The sequence below is a fragment of the Prionailurus viverrinus genome, chromosome A1, assembly GCF_022837055.1.
Source record: "Prionailurus viverrinus isolate Anna chromosome A1, UM_Priviv_1.0, whole genome shotgun sequence".
Taxonomy (NCBI): Eukaryota; Metazoa; Chordata; class Mammalia; order Carnivora; family Felidae; genus Prionailurus; species Prionailurus viverrinus.
Genome location: NC_062561.1, coordinates 56624895 through 56646219, shown reverse-complemented (window position 1 = coordinate 56646219; position 21325 = coordinate 56624895). Strand labels below are relative to the sequence as shown.

The 21325-nt window shown below is 36.2% G+C and overlaps 1 long non-coding RNA gene across 1 annotated transcript in view; it reads right to left on the bottom strand.

Moving 5' to 3' along the window:
• Positions 1-266: 266 nt before the first annotated feature.
• LOC125176831 (uncharacterized) overlaps positions 267-21325 on the bottom strand; it is an 802675-nt gene continuing 781616 nt past the window's right edge. The window contains exon 5 of the long non-coding RNA XR_007156409.1: positions 267-361. This is a non-coding gene — a long non-coding RNA (uncharacterized LOC125176831). The remainder of the gene's footprint in view (positions 362-21325) is intronic.

The window sequence follows — 21325 nt, the reverse complement described above, 5'->3', positions numbered from 1 at the left end:
TTTTCTAAAAGCATTATTTTCAAACACTTTATTTCTATGAATTAACTCTGGTAAAATTTCTTACAAACTATCAAACAGATTTTCCTTTTGAATGTGCACTCTGATCAAATTAATTTCTCAACTGTACTAGTGAATAGTAATTAGAAAGCAAACTTGGCTGAATGCACAAATGTTAGCAAAGGAGCATTTAAAAACTGAAATTAATATATTTAATTTTATCAGTTAGTCATGTATTAGGTATTACTCTGCCAAAAAACTTGCTGTAATTTTTTTCCTCATTGGCAAGACAATCAGGTACAGAATGCTTTTGCATTTAGGTTTGCTTACAATTCTAATTGCCACCATCAATTCCCTCTTGAGGCTATGGAAAGAAAGGAAAGAAAGTACAAATTTACATCACTCCAAATAGCAGGTAATCTTTAAAATACATAAATTATACATGCAAACATAAATATTGAATAATTCATTGTTTAATCACATTTTAGTAAATAATTATTTTTTCAATGTCTAACATTCAGTCTTTATAATGAATACATTTCTTATTTGGAATGGATTTCCATTTAACTGAGCAAATGGTGTTATAGTTTCTTTTATTAATCACCAATTTAGTAACTAAGAAAATATTATTATTGCTTATTTCTAAAATGTATCAAGTGAATTATTTCATATATTCAGTCACATATATTCATTTATGGTATAGAACTATTTTATAGGAGAGGGAGGAATGATTATTGTGATTTTAAAAGTCCAGTCATGATTACGACTGAAATGTTATCCTTAAACAAATTATTATAACAAATATAAACGGAAAGTTGTTCATTGTTACAATGTTGGATTTGTAATGAAATGTATATTTCACTTTTTATATCCTTAAAAATAAAACAACATTGTAAAGCAGTGTGCACCTTGTTTTTGTTGTATTACTACAATTACTCTTCCTCATTCATTCCTATCCTAATATTAGCATCTAAAACAGTATTATAAGAGACATTGACTCTTCAGTGAATATACAAGCAGACATTAAGGGAGAATAGAATGGACTAAAATTTCACAAGGCAGCAGAGGTAAGTAGACAGAGAATCAAACTGAATGAATAGAGAAAAATATATACAATTGTATTTGTTACAATGGCTTGTTTACAAATCATGACTACATAGTATGTCACAAAGAGTTTTAAAACATATAATTTTCATATTATTTTTTAGTTTCTAATCACATACACAGACACACACACTCACCTACAAACCACATTATGTGAAAGAGAAGTTGAATATAGTAACTAACACAATCACCAACTCAAATAAAAGTAGTAATAATTTAACAAGAGAAGGAAACATTGAATTACAGTAAGCACTATCTGAGAAAAGAGTACCTATTAAAGTAATTAAATAGAAGATTTCAAAAGAGGGGCAGGGGTAAATAAAATGTGATCAATCTAATATAAAGCAGCTAAGAGAATAAATAAAGGAAAACAAAGAGAATAAAACAAAAACTAAGATGGAAGACAATCCAGTTGTAGTATCATTAAAGTAATAAAAGTTAATTATATTCCTTGAAAAGACAGAAACTCCCAGATTGGCTAAAATAAAAAAGCTTTGTGCTGTGTAGAAGATACTTACAAAGACATCTTTGTAAGTCAACAATAAATGGATAAAAAGACTGAGGAACATATACAAAGCAAATAGAAATCACTAAAACCTGGAATAACAATTCTTACCTGAGACCAAAATTGATAAGGATATAGAGTATTGGAAAACAAAATGAACCATCTTGATCTATCTTTTATATGCAGGATACTGCATACAATAAATGTAGGGTACACATTACTTCCGAACACAAACATTTACAAAATTATCTATGAAATGATTAAACAGGTCTAAGCAAACACAAAATAATTATGATGAAAATGATATTTTGTCCACAGAAAAAAAGACAATATAATTAAAAATAAATAATAAACATATATATTTTTTAAAATGTCCAACATGTGAAACAAACAAACAAACAAAAAATGATGTAGGTGGCTGGGTGGCTCAGTTGGTTGTGTCCAGATTCTTGATTTCAGCTCAGGTCATGATCTTACAGTTCATGGATTGAGCCCTACATTGGGCTCTGTGCTGCCTGTGTAGAACCTGCTTGGGATTCTCTCTCCCTGTCTCTCTGCCCCTCCCCTGCTCTCTCTCTCTCTCTCTCTCTCAAAATAAATAAATATTTAAAAAACTAAAAAAAAAGATTTAAAATAGCTAATTAGTAGAAAATGTTATCAGAATGGTTATTACAAAATACTTTACATTTATGGCAGCAAATATACTAAATATCAAAACTTGTCAGATGGAAAGACAATGGTACATAAATATTAATATTTTGCTTTAAATGCATTCATATGTGCCAAAGGAAGATTGAAAAGTGATGGCCTAGGGGCTCCTGGGTGGCTCAGTCGGTTAAGCCTCCGACTTCAGCTTTGGTCATGATTTGGTGGTTCATGGATTTGAGCCCCAAGTCAGGTTCTGTGCTGACAGCTCAGAGCCTGGAGCTTGCTTCGTGGATTCTTTCTCCCTCTCTCTCTGCCCCTCCCCCACTCATACTCTGTCTGTCTCACTCTTGAAAATAAATTTAAAAAATTTAAAAAATTAAAAAAAATAACTAAAAAAAAGTTAAAAGTAAAAAAAAGAAAGAAAAGCGATGGCCTAGATATTCAACCTAGCTGTTAATAAATAAAACTTCAGAATATCTTAAAAAAAAATTTTTTTTAATTTTAAAGAGAAAAGCACACATGAGCAGGGTAGAGGGGCAGAGGGAAAGAGAAAGGCTCCCTAGCAGTTTCCACGCTCAGCACAGAGCCCCACCCAGGGCTCAGTACCACAACCTGAGAGCATGACCTGAGCCAAAACTAAGAGTTGGACTCTCAACAAACTGAGCAACCCAGGGACCCCTAAAACTTCAGAATAAATTCAAATAAGTCAAAAGTAATAAATAATACACACCAAGTAAGAAATTTTATTGTGGGAAGCAAAGAAATAGTGGATTCGTTAAAGAAAAAGGAGAGAGAGAGGAGAGGGGAAGAAGGAGGAGATGCAGGAGAAAGAGGAGGAGGAGAAGGAGGGGAGAAGAACTACAAGAATAAGAACCGAAAAAATAAACATCTCTAGAAAAATTAATCAGGGAAAAGAGAGAAATCATAAGTAATTATACAGGGCATGAGATAATTGCTTAACAACACACACCGTGTAAAGAATTTAAAAATCAATAAAGATTACTGTAGGAATCTTTATATTTTATATTTGAAAACGGAAAAAATGGACAATTGTCTAGAAAAGCATAAATAACAGGCATTTAAGGAAAATTCAGGTAACTGAATATACCTAACAACATTAAATAATATAATCACTTATTAAAACCACTTACACACACACACACACATACACTCACTCACTAAGAAATTATGCTATTTTAATAACAGAATGAAGAGAAAATTCCTGTATTATATTAATTTTTCTAGGAAAGAAGAGAGGAATAAATTTTAAAATTTTGATAGCAAATTTGATCTAGGTTATGCTATTCCCACTTAAAACCTAAGTGCAGGAAATTTAAACGAGTGTTAAAGAAAAAAAATACTGAATCTTGTTAAAATGGTAAGGAAGACTTTATTCAGGAGCATTGAGGAATGTGAGAAGCCTTTAATAATAGGAGAAAGAGATGGGGCTCAACTCTGACTCAACTCTGACCACAACAAGAACAAGTGAGGATTTATAGCCAAGACGCAAGTCAGTGGAGTTGTGGGGTCAGGGTTTGGTGAGCATAAAATTACTAAAAGGAGATATAGAGACATCAGAGGAAGAAAGAGTTCTTGCTAGACTGACCAAACAGGATTCTTACCAAGGGCAGACCAAAGTGATCAATAGCAAGGGGTGGGGGGAGATGAGGAATTTGATTAGATATCCAAAGTGATCATATATCAAGGATAGGAGGACTCTCTCTAAATTGACTTAGCAAGATTTTTTTTTTAAGTTTATTTATTTATTTTGAGAGACACAGAGAAAGCACCAGTGGGGGAGGGGCAGAGAGAGAGAGAATCCCAAGCAGGCTCACACTGCCAGTGCAGAGCCCGATGGCCGGCTCAAACCTACAAAGCAGTGAGATCATGACCTGAGCTGAAACCAAGAGTGAGACGTTTAACCCACAAAGCCACTAATGCACCCCTGACTTATCAGGATTCTTGCTAAAACTGGACTCTTCAAGGACAGACAGTGAAGCCCAAGTTAGAGGCCTAGTTAAGAAAGGGGCTCAGAGTAGCCTGGCTGAAACTTGGCCAAGAAGGGAGTCTTTGTCAGTAGTCATTTTCTAGAATACTCTTGAAGACAGCATTTAAATAAGATTCAACATCTATTTTTATCAAATTGAGAAGGAAATTTATTAACCTTATTAAGATCATGAAAACATAACAGAAAGTGAAATGATAAAAATTCAAATGCTTCTTTATTTAAAGCTAAAATTGTGTCAAGGACCTTTATTAACATTCTTTCCTTGGAACATTCAACTGACATGCTAACTGAGCAAATAAAGAGATAGAGGACTTGACATGAAAACAAGTAGTCTTGGGGTGCCTGGGTGGCTCAGTTGATTAAGTGTCTGACTTCAGCTCAGGTCATGATCTCACATTTTGTGAGTTCAAGCCCTGTGTCGGGTTCTGTGCTGACAGCTCAGAGCTCAGAGCCTAGAGCCTGCTTCGGATTCTGTGTCACCCTCTTTCTGCTTCTCCCCCACTCTCTGTCCGTCTCTGTCTCTCAGAAATAAAAAAACACTGAAAAAATTAAAACAAAAACAAACAAGAAAAAAAAACAAGCAATCTTTTTGTAATCCACAAAGGAGATAATTTCATCAATAGAAAAAAAATTAAAAATCTATAAATAACCTAATAAGGTTCTTTAGGAAGCTCCCAAATACTAGATTAATGAATCATAAGCACAAAAAAAGTGCTGTTTATCTTCTTCACATTATTGTTTAAGATCACCCAGATGAGCTGCATTATCAGCTGATACATTTTTTAAATAATTATTTGCTTAAATATAAATATAGATAAAATTTAATAGAAAAAAATTGAAAAATTCTACATATACTCTATTATATTTTCCTAAAATAGTTGAAAATAAATCTAGTTATGAGAAATACTGTCTTCTAATGTTTAGGAAATAATTTTATTTTATAATAAAATGTCTATCAGTAAATTTATAGTAACAAGGCAAATTTTGTTTTATAATAAAATGTCTATCAGTAAATTTATAGTAACAAGGCAAATTGTTCCCATGTAAATTGATGTAAATATGAATGTTTATTAAAAGTAAACTCTGCACTAATACAGAGTTTAACATAACTCTTAAAATAATCAGAACCATCATTCCCTTCATGTACATTCAAAGCACAAGTCCCCAAATTTAAATAAATTGAGTTCAGTTTGCCTAATGTGCCTTAAGTGTGATGTAAGTCATTAACAGGTTGAGATCAAACATCAAATTACATTCTTGACAGCAAATCTCTGCTGGGAAGAACAATGTTTAGAAGCTTAAACATGTGTGGAATTGAAAAGATAAGTTTTTTCCCTGCAGATACATCTTTCAGGATGAACAAAAATATTTGAATAATTTGCTAGAAATATATCGCTATAGCTTTAAGCAAATAGTCCAAAGCTGCCTACATTTAGACATGCCGAAAGGTGCCAGGTAACATAAATTATTACCTAGAAACTATAGATATAGAATACATGAACTGTGTACTTGTGGTGTGCATATACAAATGCCCACTCACATACACATGTATTTATTTAAATATACATATATATACACACGTTTGTGTGTCCATGTGTGCATATAAATGGAATTTATGTGGAAGGACTTAATGTAAGTATTCATTAACTGCCTTTATATTTCCTTCTTTTCAAGGGAAAGTTTTCTGAGGTTTTCAGAGAAGCAAATGATAGGTACATTCTTAAAGACTCAACAAGCTTTAGGTATTACACTAAGACTCATCCTGATGCCATTCTATGCTTAAAATAGTTGAACTTGGTGTCTGATTGATTTTACTAAGACATATGTACCCCTTTATGGCAAAATGATATAATCAATGGTAAATTTTTTAATAAAAGAAAAAAAGATGGCCAAGACCAGTTTAAGAGAAGAGGAATATACTCCACAGAATGACGGGCAGATCAAAGACAAAAAAAGGAACACAGAATAGCTACAGGCAATGCTTTGATTATTTAATAGTCCCTTTCTAAACGTTTAACTTTCCTGTAGACAGGAATCCAAACTTCTATAAGACCCCAATATCTAAGAACTGAGTACCTGAGTAGATTCTGCACAGCATTAGAAAATGCATGGAATTAAAGATCCAAATAAATCTATACCCAATATGTACATCTAGAATGATCAGGTAGTGGGGTAGGCAGTAGAGCTACAAAAATAAAAAAATAAAAATGAGCTTCAGAATCTCATGAGGCTTATGTAAAGATTTTGTAACAAGCCATTAAAAAAGGATAAAACTCTTGAATATATTTGAGGCCTGGAGAGAAGGTCAGTGAGACTAGCAGACCTTTGTCAACAAACACTTCAACTAATTTGTGTGACTTCAGCACAAATGTGTTTAACTTTCTCCAACCTTTCCTTTTTGTAGTAAGGAAAGTGGGCAGCTATGGAAAAAGTGAGCATCAGATAAAAATCATAAGAAGAGTAAAAAAATGTAGCACAGATATGATCATGTATTGCAAAAATACAAAGATGAGTAGCTAGCACTATTTGAGTATTTCCTCGACTGTCATATTTTTCAACTCAGTCTAAAATATGCCATTAAATAGTACTGTGCACGAGGATAAAAAATAATTATCAGTTTATGTAATATTTTATTTGTAAGAACACTGAGAATTATATGAAAAGATACACAGCACATTGATGAGTTACAACAGCAATCTGTAATTAGGGGGAGTAGAACAAGGCATTGTTATTTTCCATTATACAGTCTTCCTATTTGTGCCTTGCTCAGTAAATAATAATTTGACATTAACAATAATTTTAATAAATCCATGTATTTCAACTCACCATTCCATATACTGCTATGTGCATTTGTCCCCAACATCCACTTGTTGAGGCCCTAATTCTCAGTGTAATGGTGTTTGGAGGTGGAGCTTTTAGGAAGTAATTGGGTTTTGATGATGTATGGGGGTGGATCTCCCATAATGGAATTGGTGCCCATGTAAGGGGATGAAAAGACCAGAGTTCTCTCTGGGCCAGGTGAGGATAAGTGAGAAGGTACCTATCTATAAGCCATGAAGCAAGCTTTCCCACCATGACTCCACTATGCCAGTAGTCTGACTTCCAGCTAGTTTTCAGTATTTTGTGACAGAAGCCCAAGTCCACTAAGATATGTCCCAAAGACAGAAATTGACATATATGTCCCTGAACTTGAGATTGGAATACAGGAAAATAAGGTAGAAAACAGAGAAGAGGTTTCATGTGCAGTTTAAATCCTCTAAATGTATACTTTTAATCAAAGTTGAAGTATTAGAAAAACAATTTTAAAGAATAGTAAATAAATATTTGTTGCCTATTAGAATATAATACATGGTAAAAATTATTGCTTCAAAGTTTATTGGAAAGTACAGTATCATTGGGTTTATCTGGAATGTTAGTTCAATGTGTAAGCGGTGTCTATTGAGTGTCAGTTTTCAATAACAAAACAAGATAAATATGTTTAATATATCAGAATATTACCTGCCATTTTGTTACTATGCTGTCTACAGTAAAATTAAAACTTCTCCTAAGAGCCAGGACACCATCCTCTGAACCTTTCTCACTTAGGCTCCCAAAGGAACATCCATCTTCCTGCTTTCTTTTCTTAGCCCATTTTTCCCTAAGTCATTTTCCACACTGTGGTAAATGATCATTCTTAAATACTCATCTAATAAAAATGCTTTCCTGAACAAAGTTCTCAAACAGTTTACCATTACGTACAAGGTAAAATGCACCCTTTCTTGAGCAGGCTATAAAGTCAATGACAGAAGTTTACCTATTTATCTTTTCCCTTTAACTCCTGGAAAATATAAATATACATAAATATAAGAAATATATATATATATGTACATACACATACACATACATACATATATACATATATCTATTTTATGTATGTACATTCACATGTGTATCTCATCCCTGCATTTCAGCCATGTAAATAATTCAAAAGCCCCCTAACATCTCTTAAGAATTTTTATATTCTTCTCCTTTTCACAGGTTTTCCTGGATTTTTTTTTACCTTTCTTTCCACTCTAATTTGACTGATATGTTACTTAAATATTACTCATAGGTAAAATTTATTTCTTTTGCCCCTTTGGACAATCATACAAGGTCACTTGTAAAATGCTAATATACTTATTCATTTGATTGTAACTCCAACACACTATGACATTCTGAAAGAAAACATTGTTAGTCATGTTTGAAATACTGATTTTAACAGTGAGTTTAATAACTATAGATTGAATACTTTACTACTAATTAAATAAATTAAAGTTAAAGACTTAAGTCAAGGAAAATATCCCATTTTATTTAAATAAAATAAAAATAATATATCTCAAATAAGTAATTTTTAAAACATAAATCTGTAATACAAGCCTCTTTTTTTATTGTAATTATTGCTACCAAGGAGTTCCCAAACATTGAGTGAAGAAATGCAGGAGTTTAGAAGCTCCTGGGTGGTTCAGTAGGTTAAGCATCTGACTTGGGCTCAGATCATGATCTCATGGTTTGTGGGTTATAGCCCCTCGTTGAGCTCTGTGCTGACAGCTCAAAGCCTGGAGCCTGGTTTGGATCCTGTGTCTCCCTCTGTCCCTACCCCTCCCCTGCTTACACTCTGTCTGTTTCTCTCTCTAAAAAATTAACATTAAAAAAAAGAAAATAGGAAAAAATGCAGAAGTTTAATAGAACCCGTTTGATGATACCATGAGATGTTTTTCGAATTGCCTTCAAAATTAAGTCAAATAGCATCTCAAATGATTTGACTGCTAATCCATTTTTCCCTTTGTACTGAAAAAAAAAAAGGTTTTTCTTAAGACACTAAATTGCTATGTGTTTGATTTATTAATTTTCTTTTTTTTTTAATTTTTTTGACGTTTTATTTATTTTTGAGACAGAGAGAGACAGAGCATGAACGGGGGAGGGGCAGAGAGAGAGGGAGACACAGAATCGGAAGCAGGCTCCAGGCTCTGAGCCATCAGCCCAGAGCCCGACGCGGGGCTCGAACTCACAGACTGCGAGATCGTGACCTGGCTGAAGTCGGACGCTTAACCGACTGCGCCACCCAGGCGCCCCTGATTTATTAATTTTCTATTCATTTAAATGAATAGTTTATTCATTCATTATGAATGTAGAATTCATAGAATTCTACTATGTAGAATAGTAGTTCATCAACTACTAGTAAAGACATTTAATAGTAGTTACCCAGCAGTCTTTCTTTCTTTTTTTTTTTTTTAAATTTTTGAAAAATTTACATCCAAATTACTTAGCATATAGTGCAACAATGATTTCAGGACTAGATTCCTTAGTGCCCCTTACCCATTTAGCCCATCACCCCCCCCCACAACCCCTCCAGCAACCCTCAGTTTGTTCTCCATATTTATGAGTCTCTTCTGTTTTGTCCCCCTCCCTGTTTTTATATGATTTTTGTTTCCCTTCCCTTATGTTCATCTGTTTTGTCTCTTAAAGTCCTCATATGAGTGAAGTCATATGACTTTTGTCTTTCTCTGACTAATTTCACTTAGCATAATACCCTCCAGTTCCATCCACGTAGTTGCAAATGGCAAGATTTCATTCTTTTTGATTGCCCAGTAACACTCCATTGTATATATATATATACCACTTCTTTTTTTTTTTAATTTTTTTTTTTGTTTAACGTTTTATTTATTTTTGAGACAGAGAGAGACAGAAATGAACGGGGGAGGATCAGAGAGAGAGGGAGACACAGAATCTAAAACAGGCTCCAGGCTCTGAGCAGTCAGCACAGAGCCTGACGCGGGGCTTGAACTCACGGACTGCGAGATCATGACCTGAGCCGAAGTCGGACGCTCAACCGACTGAGCCACCCACGCGCCCCTATACCACTTCTTCTTTATCCATTCATCCATCGATGGACATTTGGGCTCTTTCCATACTTTGGCTATTGTTGATAGTGCTGCTATAACATGGGAGTGCATGTGTCCCTTCGAAACAGCACATCTGTATCCGATGCAGAAGAATGAACCTGGACCACTTTCTTACACCATACACAAAAATAAACTCAAAATGGATGAACAACCTAAATATAAGACAGGAAGCCATCAAAATCCTCGAGTTGAAAGCAGGCAAAAACCTCTTTGATCTTGCCCGCAGCAACTTTCTACTCAATACATCTCTGGAGGCAAGGGAAACAAAAGCAAAAGTGAACTACTGGGACCTCATCAAAATAAAAAAACTTCTACACAGCAAAGGAAACAATCAGCAAAACTATAAGGCAACCGACAGAATGGGAGAAGATATTTGCAAATGACATAGCAGATAAAGGGTTAGTATCCAAAATCTATAAAGAACTTATCAAATTCAACACCCAAAAAACAAATAACCTAGTGAAGAAATGGGCAAAATACATGAATAGACACTTCTCCAAAGAAGACATCCAGATGGCCAACTGACACATGAAAAAATGCTCAACTTCACTCATCATCAGGGAAATACAAATCAAAACCACAATAAGATACCACCTTACACCTGTCAGAATGGCTAACATTAACAACTCAAGCACCAACAGATGTTGGTGAGGATGTGGAGAAAGAGGAACTCTTTTGCACTGCTGGTGGGAATGCAAACTGGTGCAGCCACTCTGGAAAACAGTATGGAGGTTTCTCAAAAAACTAAAAATAGAACTACCCTACGACCCAGCAATTGCACTACTAGGCATTTATCTGGCAGTCTTAATGGTGCCATGCAAGTGATATCATCCTATATTTCTAGCAAAATACGAAGGATTTCTAGTAATTTTGATTTTATTACCATGATCATATGTAAGGGTATCAGTTATTCTAACGAACAGAGTATCATCGTGCTTTGAGAGGTGTGGGTAAATATTAGTAGTGTTTTGATATTATTTAGGATAGGAAAGAAAATCGGCCTAAACACAATTTAAAGGGAGTGAGGCTGCTCAGCAATAGCCAAATTGTGGAAAGAGCCTAAATGTCCATCAACTGATGAATGAATAAAGAAATTGTGGTTTATATACACAATGGAGTACTACATGGCAATGAGAAAGAACGAAATATGGCCCTTTGTGGCAACGTGGATGGAACTGGAGAGTGTGATGCTAAGCGAAATAAGCCATACAGAGAAAGACAGTTACCATATGTTTTCATTCTTATGTGGATCCTGAGAAACTTAACAGAAGCCCATGGGGGAGGGGAAGGAAAAAAAAAAAGAGGTTAGCGTGGGAGAGAGCCAAAGCACAAGAGACTCTTAAAAACTGAGAACAAACTGAGGGTTGATGGGGGGCGGGAGGGAGGGGAGGGTGGGTGATGGGTATTGAGGAGGGCACATTTTGGGATGAGCACTGGGTGTTGTATGGAAACCAATTTGACAATAAATTTCATATATTGAAAAAAAAAAGGAGTGAGGCTGTAAAAAAGCCATATCTATAATATTTATATACAAATATATGAATTGCCAAAGGAAAAAATGCCATATGATATAAAACAGTAACAAAAATTTTATTTTAAATTGTGAACCCTAAATAAACTAAATGGTTGAAGCTTAATGGTTGACCTCAGGTAGACTTCAGACTAGAATTAATAACATAATTACTAGATAATAAAGTAACTAAACTAGAATGAATCCCATTGGTCAGTGCCCTGAATCATCATCTGTTGCCTTGTAATAACTGGTTAGGAACTAAAGATTACTAAAGGGTAAAAATAAATATTTTGATTTCATGTGATATGCTGAGATTTGAAAATATGATTTGGGTAGAATTCAGATACTAACATGATTAGTCAAATAATGCTTGGGTCACTTATGCACTCTAGGGAAGCAACACTGTGTTTAAGCAAGTAATTTTATTTTATTTTTTTACCTCTACCTGTACATCAGAGAATTGACATTTGAAGGTGAGAGAAAGAAAGCAACTTTACAAGGTAAGGCTTTTGGGAAATAGAGCAGAGGCTTCCAGGCAAAACTGATTAGAAAACACTCTTTTTACCTCTAAATCCGTGGAGGCCTATGAAATACTTTACTCCACAGCTACTGAAATAACATCTTGTTCTTCATAAGCAAGGGCATTTGATTTTTCTCCTTTTGAGAAAACCAATAGAGGCTTGACTCTAAAAAGTTCTGCTTTACACAATTTTTTTTTATAGTGGTTACAAACATGTGCAACAATAACAGGGTAAGTGTAATATCTAAGTTAGGGCAGTTGGGGATGATTTGCTGTGTACTTTAAGGATTAGATTTTATATTTCCATTAGAGAAGACAACAACTTGTTCCACTCAGCATATAAACTTTGTTATGCCAAATAATGATCAAACTGGCCTAAAGCCAGAAAGCGTAAAGTCAGACAGCAAAACAGAAAATATCTTATAAACAAAGTACCAATGGAAGACAAGAATTGGTATCCAGGATCAGGAATAATAAAGTCTTGAGGATTTGGCAATAAAAAAGCTTACTGATACTGATCTTAGGAGGGGACAGGATTCAATTACAGGACTGCATTTTAGTCACATAAAATATTATTTTTATTTTGCGATAAGCCTGTGTATTTACATGGAAAAATATTGTTTGCAAACAAACAGGAGAAAGAGACAGGACTGCAGTGTGTGATACTTTTTTTGTTCTTCTCAAGTCACAACTTCTAAAAAACAAGTAAGCATTGGTAAAGAAAGATATTGGAACCAAGTAAATTAAACATTTCTAATTTCAATTCCTTTGCCCAGACAGAAGAGTTTAGAGATGCAAAATGCTTTATGAACTAGTACCAGAACAGTGACTATCCATATTTTCTTTTGCCTTTCCTTATGCAAGTTATGGCTCACCTTTGCTATAAATACAAAGACTAATTAGAATCAACATTAGCCCCCAGTGTCCATACAGTTATGCAGGAGACATAAGACAAGCAACTAAAAAGTATAGCATAAAATTTAATTAGTGGTTGAGGGACTACAAATATTTTATGAGTTAATCTATTCTGGGAAAGGCAACCAGCAGTATTTTATCAGATGAAAAGGCATTTGTATTAAGCTTTGAGTTAAGACTAGGATTTCAAACATTTGAAACGAGGACGAGGTGAATAAAAATAAGAATGGAACACAGAGAATTAGAGATATTTCTATAAAAAGAACTTAAAGACAGGAAAGGCCAACACTTGGCCCACATTCAACAAGTGAGTTGAATTAATGACAGTACAGCACAACTGATTTATATGATCATAACTCAAGTAAAGAAAACATATTTGAGCAACAGCTGAAGAATCCATGACTGGTGCATAGAACACAGCACAGAGTTGTTCACATGAGGCGTGGTTGAATTGAAATAAGGCAGTGGAAAAGAAGATGAAGACACAGATGTAAGAAATGTAGAGGAGGGCATAATTCATAGTATTTGGCCACCTATCAAAAGTAGGTCAAAGAAGGGAACTTGAATGTAAAGATGGGACAAAGATGACTGAATTTTAAGTCAAGTTGCCTGGGCACTAATATAGAGAAGAAAGCTGTGTATGAGGTGATGGAATTTATGGTTAGGAAATCTTGGCTCTTATTTGCAGCTGGGTGCCCAGCATATGCTAGAATATACCTATAAATAAATGTAATATAAAGTAATATCTAGTTGCCAAAGAGTATAATAGTACATACATTCAAGATGCTAGTACTATTATAGTTATTCTTAATTATTTTTAAAATTTTGATTTAGTTTTCATTACACACTTCCATTATACATATTAAATAATATATAGCATTTGCTCCTCACCTCTTCCTGCATACCATCCTTAGTAGTAAAATGAAAATTAAATAAGAAACAGTGAAATAGCACCTGTCCCTAAGTAAATGAATAAAATCAAATTTTTCTCTAGAGCATATCTGATAAGCCAGCAAAACCAGATGCTTTGGTTACAAGATTCTAGTGGATTAGTATCTGGCACATGGAGAGCACGCAATAAATGTTTAACTCTTATCTGGCCTACAAAACAAATATGGTTTTTCAGATAATCAAATCTATCTTAATTTATATAGAATTTGCTTTCTGTAATACTTCAATTAACTTTTTATTCAATGCTATAAATATATAAGTATTTAAGATATCATTTCATTTTACTAATAGGGCATGGTTTCAGTTAATAACCACCAGTAGTTGAATATAGAAAGTAATATTTACTTTTTATTAGTAAGCTATCATGTCAGTGCAAGAATTTTTTTCTTAGATATTCTGTTAATATTCTCAATTGCATAACTACCACCAGAGTTAATACTCTAACTTTGTAAAAAAATATATAACATAAAAAAGAGAACTAATTTCACAGTGCTATTAGACATTTTTGTTCCTTGTCATTTGCAACAATAAAATTCCTGCCACTTCTAGAGAAATAGACGAGGAAATTATCCAGACCATCCACCTAAAATACTCAAATGCAAATTGATAACACTTACTCCAGGTGATAAATTACATAATGCAAGATTAAAACAATAAAAGAAGTGTGATTTCCAAAAACTTAAATCTGACTATTATTCCTGTATCTTACTATATTTTTTTGCACATTGTATATGAGGCACAAAGTAGAAAATCATATTAAGGCAAACAAAATTTTTACATATTACATAGTTAATGAGTATTAAATCCAATATTAAGAGTAAAAACAAAAAAAGTTATAATGAAAAAATAAGTAAAAAAATGAAGATATGCCTTACTTGATGAAGATGAGAAAACATTCCCTTACCACGTACATGATTATTTATGTAGAAGTATGATATATCTATAAATTATAAGTTCATTATTTGACAAACTAATAAGCTTTAAAATATAATTATAAACAACATATAATGGAAAGATGAAAAGTTAGAGGCTGATTTTAAGTGAGGGTTTTATTTTAAAAGCATTTCAATAAATTAGGTTTGAGCTGTTTTGAAAAAAAATGTATATTTACATAAAAAACATATTGTAAGTGGAGGAGTAAAGAGAAAGAGTTCAAAAAGCATTTTGAGGACTGATTTTGTTTAGAACAGCTGTTTCCAAAACTGTGAGATTGTCAAAATCACATGGGATAATGTTTAGAATTACAGATTCCCTAACACTAAACCAAATGTACTAAGTAACAATCTCCAGTGTTAGGCAGAAGGGGACCAAGTGGATGAATGGGTTGGTTGACTTTAAACAGTGGCTGGGAACACTGTGTGTGTGTGTGTGTGTGTGTGTGTGTGTGTGTGTGTGTGTTGGTTTTTGGGTTTTTTTTGTTTTGTTTTTTAGAGAGAAAGTGCACGTGAGTGGGGGAGGGGAGCAGAGGGAGACAGGGGGAGAGAGAGAGAGAGAGAGAGAGAGAGAGAGAGAGAGAGAGAGAGAAAATCTTAAGCAGGCTCCATGCTCAGTGTGGAACCCTGTGTGGGGCTTGCCCTCATGACCTCGGGATCATGACCTGAGCCCAAATCATGAATTGGACACTCAATCAATTGAGCAACCCACACACACCTATTTTGTTTGGTTTTAAATTTCATGAGTAAACTACAAACTGTTTGGGTAAGAAAATTTTAATATGAAAGTTTTATTTTATAAAGATAATTCTGATTAAAATGGATATGATTTAGGAAGAGTTAAGATGGTAGAGAAGTAGGAGAACCCTGGGCTTTCCTTGACCCTCAAACACAGCTGTATTGAGGTCAGATGACTTGGAACAGCCAGGAAATTGATCGAGGATTGCAAAGGATATCCATGGTTAGAGGGAGACATTGTGGTAGGTGTGAGGCTTATTTTAACAAACAAATCAAAGCACACCTCGTCAAAGGCCCAAACAGTCCCCACAGCAAGCAAGAAGGAGCTCTGTAGAGGACTGACCAGTGGGAAAGAGCAGCCAAAATACAACAGCAGAGTGTACACTGCATACACTAGAAACACTTCCTGAAGTGCCAGACCCTGGACAGTGTGACCCATTTTTAATATAGAATTACTTTGAGGTGAAGTAAACATAGAAAGCTTTCAAAACCTGGAAAAGACAGAAACTATGGCAAAATAACAAGACAGAGGAATTCTCACCAAAAGAAAGGTCAAGAAGGCAAGTCTGGGTGACTCAGTCAGTTAAGTCTCTGACTTTGGCTCAGGTCATGATCTCACAGTTTGTGAGTTTGAGACCTGTGTTGTGCTCTGTGCTGACAACCCATAGCTTGGAGCCCGTTTCCAGTTCTCTGTCTCATTTTCTCTCTGCCCCTCCACTGCTCATGCTCTGTCTCGCTCTCTCTCAAAAACAAATAAACATTAAAAATAATTTTTTAAAAAAAGGTCAAGAAGAAATCACAGGCAGGAACTTGGTCAAAACAGATGAAAGTAATATATCTGAACAAGAATTTAGAACAACAGTCATAAGACTACTAACTGGGCTTGAAAAAAGCATTAAAAAAATACAGAGAAACCATATTGTGGAGATGAAAGACTGAAAAATTAGTCAGAATAAATAAAAAATTTTATACCTGAGAAACCAAACTGACAGGATATATTCAAAAACGAGGATTAAAGAAGTAGAGGAGAGAATAGGTGACATAGAAAATAAAATTATGGGAAATAATGAAGCTGAAAAGAAGAGGAAAAGAAAACTATTAGTTCAGGAAGGTAGACTTAGGGAGGGAATTCAGCGATTCCATCAAGTGAAATGGTATCTGTATTGTAGGAATCCCAGAAGGAGAGTGGGAACACAGGACAGAAGGCTTATTTGAACAAATTATAGCTGAGAACTTTCCTAATTTGGGGGAGGAAATGGGCATTCAAGTCCAAGAGGCACAGATAACGCCCCTCAAAATCAACAAAAACAGATCAATACTATGATGTAGCATAGTGAAACTTACAAAATAGAAAGATAAAGAGAGAATTCTTAAAGCAGCGAGGGGCAAAAGGTCACTAACCTACAAGGGTAGACACATAAAATTAGCAGTAGGCCTGTCTATCGCAACTTGGCAGGCCAGAAGGGAGGGGCAGGAAATAGTCAATGGGCTGAACGGGAAATATATGCAGCCAAGAATTATTTATCCACCAACACTGCCATTCAGAATAGAAAGAGAGAGAGAGTTTTCCAGACAAACAAGAACTAGAGGAGTTCATGGCCACTAAATCAGCCCTGAAAGAAATTTTAATGGGACTCTTTGAGTGAAGGAAAAAAAAAAAATACCAAAGCAACAAAGACTACAAAGGACCAGAGAACATTGTCAGAAATGAGAACTCTGAGCGGCGGCAAGATGGCGGCTTAGGAAGATGCTGGGCTCACCGCACGTCCTGCTGATCACTTAGATTCCATCTACATCTGCCTAAATAACCCAGAAAACCGCCAGAGGATTAGCAGAACGGAGTCGCCGGAGCCAAACGCAGACAAGAGGCCCACGGAAGAGGGTAGGAAGGGCGGCGAGGCGGTGCGCGCTCCACGGACTGGCGGGAGGGAGCCGGGGCGGAGGGGCGGCTCGCCGGCCAAGCACAGCCACCGAGTCTGGCTTGCAAAAGCAGAGGGGCCTGACGGACTGTGTTCCCACAACAAGCGCGACTTAGCGTCTGGGAGGTCATAAGTTAACAGCTCTGCTCGGAAAGCGGGAAGGCTGGAGGACAAAGGGAGGGAGAGCTGCCGAGCCCCCTGACAACAGAGCTCAGTTTGGTGGGGAACAAAGGCGCTCGCCAGCGCCATTTCCCCCGCCCATCCCCCAGCCGAAATCCCAAAGAGAACCTGTTCCTGCCGGGGAACTTGCTCGCTCCGCGCAAACACCCAACTCTGCGCTTCGGCGGAGCCAAACCTCCGGCAGCGGATCTGACTCCCTCCCACTGCCACAGGGCCCCTCCTGAAGTGGATCACCTAAGGAGAAGCGATCTAAGCCTGCCCCTCCTGCCCCCGAGCACCTTGCCTACCCACCCCAGCTAATACGCCAGATCCCCAGCATCACAAGCCTGGCAGGGTGCAAGTAGCCCAGACGAGCCACACCACCCCACAGTGAATCCCGCCCCTAGGAGAGGGGAAGAGAAGGCACACACCAGTCTGACCGTGGCCCCAGCGGTGGGCTGGGGACAGACATCAGGTCTGACTGCGGCCCCGCCCACCAACTCCAGTTATACACTACAGCACAGGGGAAGTGCCCTGCAGGTCCGCACCACTCCAGGGACTATCCAAAATGACCAAGCGGAAGAACTCCCCTCAGAAGAATCTCCAGGAAATAACAACAGCTAATGAGCTGATCAAAAAGGATTTAAATAATATAACAGAAAGTGAATTTAGAATAATAGTCATAAAATTAATCGCTGGGCTTGAAAACAGTATACAGGACAGCAGAGAATCTCTTGCTACAGAGATCAAGGGACTAAGGAACAGTCACGAGGAGCTGAAAAACGCTTTAAACGAAATGCATAACAAAATGGAAACCACCACAGCTCGGCTTGAAGAGGCAGAGGAGAGAATAGGTGAACTAGAAGATAAAGTTATGGAAAAAGAGGAAGCTGAGAAAAAGAGAGATAAAAAAATCCAGGAGTATGAGGGGAAAATTAGAGAATTAAGTGATACACTAAAAAGAAATAATATACGCATAATTGGTATCCCAGAGGAGGAAGAGAGAGGGAAAGGTGCTGAAGGGGTACTTGAAGAAATAATAGCTGAGAACTTCCCTGAACTGGGGAAGGAAAAAGGCATTGAAATCCAAGAGGCACAGAGAACTCCCTTCAGACGTAACTTGAATCGATCTTCTGCACGACATATCATAGTGAAACTGGCAAAATACAAGGATAAAGAGAAAATTCTGAAAGCAGCAAGGGGTAAACGTGCCCTCACATATAAAGGGAGACCTATAAGACTCGTGACTGATCTCTCTTTTGAAACTTGGCAGGCCAGAAAGAATTGGCACGAGATTTTCAGGGTCCTAGACAGAAAAAATATGCAGCCAAGAATCCTTTATCCAGCAAGTCTGTCATTTAGAATAGAAGGAGAGATAAAGGTCTTCCCAAACAAACAAAAACTGAAGGAATTTGTCACCACTAAACCAGCCCTACAAGAGATCCTAAGGGGGACCCTGTGAGACAAAGTCCCAGAGACATCACTACAAGCATAAAACATACAGACATCACAATGACTCTAAACCCGTATCTTTCTATAACAACACTGAATGTAAATGGATTAAATGCGCCAACCAAAAGACATAGGGTATCAGAATGGATAAAAAAACAAGACCCATCTATTTGCTGTCTACAAGAGACTCATTTTAGACCTGAGGACACCTTTAGATTGAGAGTGAGGGGATGGAGAACTATTTATCATGCGACTGGAAGCCAAAAGAAAGCTGGAGTAGCCATACTTATATCAGACAAACTAGACTTTAAATTAAAGGCTGTAACAAGAGATGAAGAAGGACATTATATAATAGTTACAGGGTCTATCCATCAGGAAGAGCTAACAATTATAAATGTCTATGCACCGAATACCGGAGCCCCCAAATATATAAAACAATTACTCATAAACATAAGCAACCTTATTGATAAGAATGTGGTAATTGCAGGGGACTTTAATACACCACTTACAGAAATGGATAGATCATCTAGACACACGGTCAATAAAGAAACAAGGGCCCTGAATGAGACATTGGATCAGATGGACTTGACAGATATATTTAGAACTCTGCATCCCAAAGCAACAAATATACTTTCTTCTCGAGTGCACATGGAACATTCTCCAAGATAGATCATATACTGGGTCACAAAACAGCCCTTCATAAGTTTACAAGAATTGAAATTATACCATGCTTACTTTCAGACCACAATGCTATGAAGCTTGAAATCAACCACAGAAAAAAGTCTGGAAAACCTCCAAAAGCATGGAGGTTAAAGAACACCCTACTAACGAATGAGTGGGTCAACCAGGCAATTAGAGAAGAAATTAAAAAATATATGGAAACAAATGAAAATGAAAATACAACAATCCAAACGCTTTGGGACGCAGCGAAGGCAGTCCTGAGAGGAAAATACATTGCAATCCAGGCCTATCTCAAGAAACAAGAAAAATCCCAAATACAAAATCTAACAGCACACCTAAAGGAACTAGAAGCAGAACAGCAAAGGCAGCCTAAGCCCAGCAGAAGAAGAGAAATAATAAAGATCAGGGCAGAAATAAACAATATAGAAACTAAAAAAACTGTAGAGCAGATCAACGAAACCAAGAGTTGGTTTTTTGAAAAAATAAACAAAATTGACAAACCTCTAGCCAGGCTTCTCAAAAAGAAAAGGGAGATGACCCAAATAGATAAAATCATGAATGAAAATGGAATTATTACAACCAATCCCTCAGAGATACAAACAATTATCAGGGAATACTATGAAAAATTATATGCCAACAAACTGGACAACCTGGAAGAAATGGACAAATTCCTGAACAACCACACTCTTCCAAAACTCAATCAGGAGGAAATAGAAAGCTTGAACAGACCCATAACCAGCGAAGAAATTGAATCGGTTATCAAAAATCTCCCAACAAATAAGAGTCCAGGACCAGATGGCTTCCCAGGGGAGTTCTACCAGACGTTTAAAGCAGAGATAATACCTATCCTTCTCAAGCTATTCCAAGAAATAGAAAGGGAAGGAAAACTTCCAGACTCATTCTATGAAGCCAGTATTACTTTGATTCCTAAACCAGACAGAGACCCAGTAAAAAAAGAGAACTACAGGCCAATATCCCTGATGAATATGGATGCAAAAATTCTCAATAAGGTACTAGCAAATCGAATTCAACGGCATATAAAAAGAATTATTCACCATGATCAAGTGGGATTCATTCCTGGGATGCAGGGCTGGTTCAACATTCGCAAATCAATCAACGTGATACATCACATTAACAAAAAAAAAGAGAAGAACCATATGATCCTGTCAATCGATGCAGAAAAGGCCTTCGACAAAATCCAGCACCCTTTCTTAATAAAAACCCTTGAGAAAGTCGGGATAGAAGGAACATACTTAAAGATCATAAAAGCCATTTATGAAAAGCCCACAGCTAACATCATCCTCAACGGGGAAAAACTGAGAGCTTTTTCCCTGAGATCAGGAACACGACAAGGATGCCCAC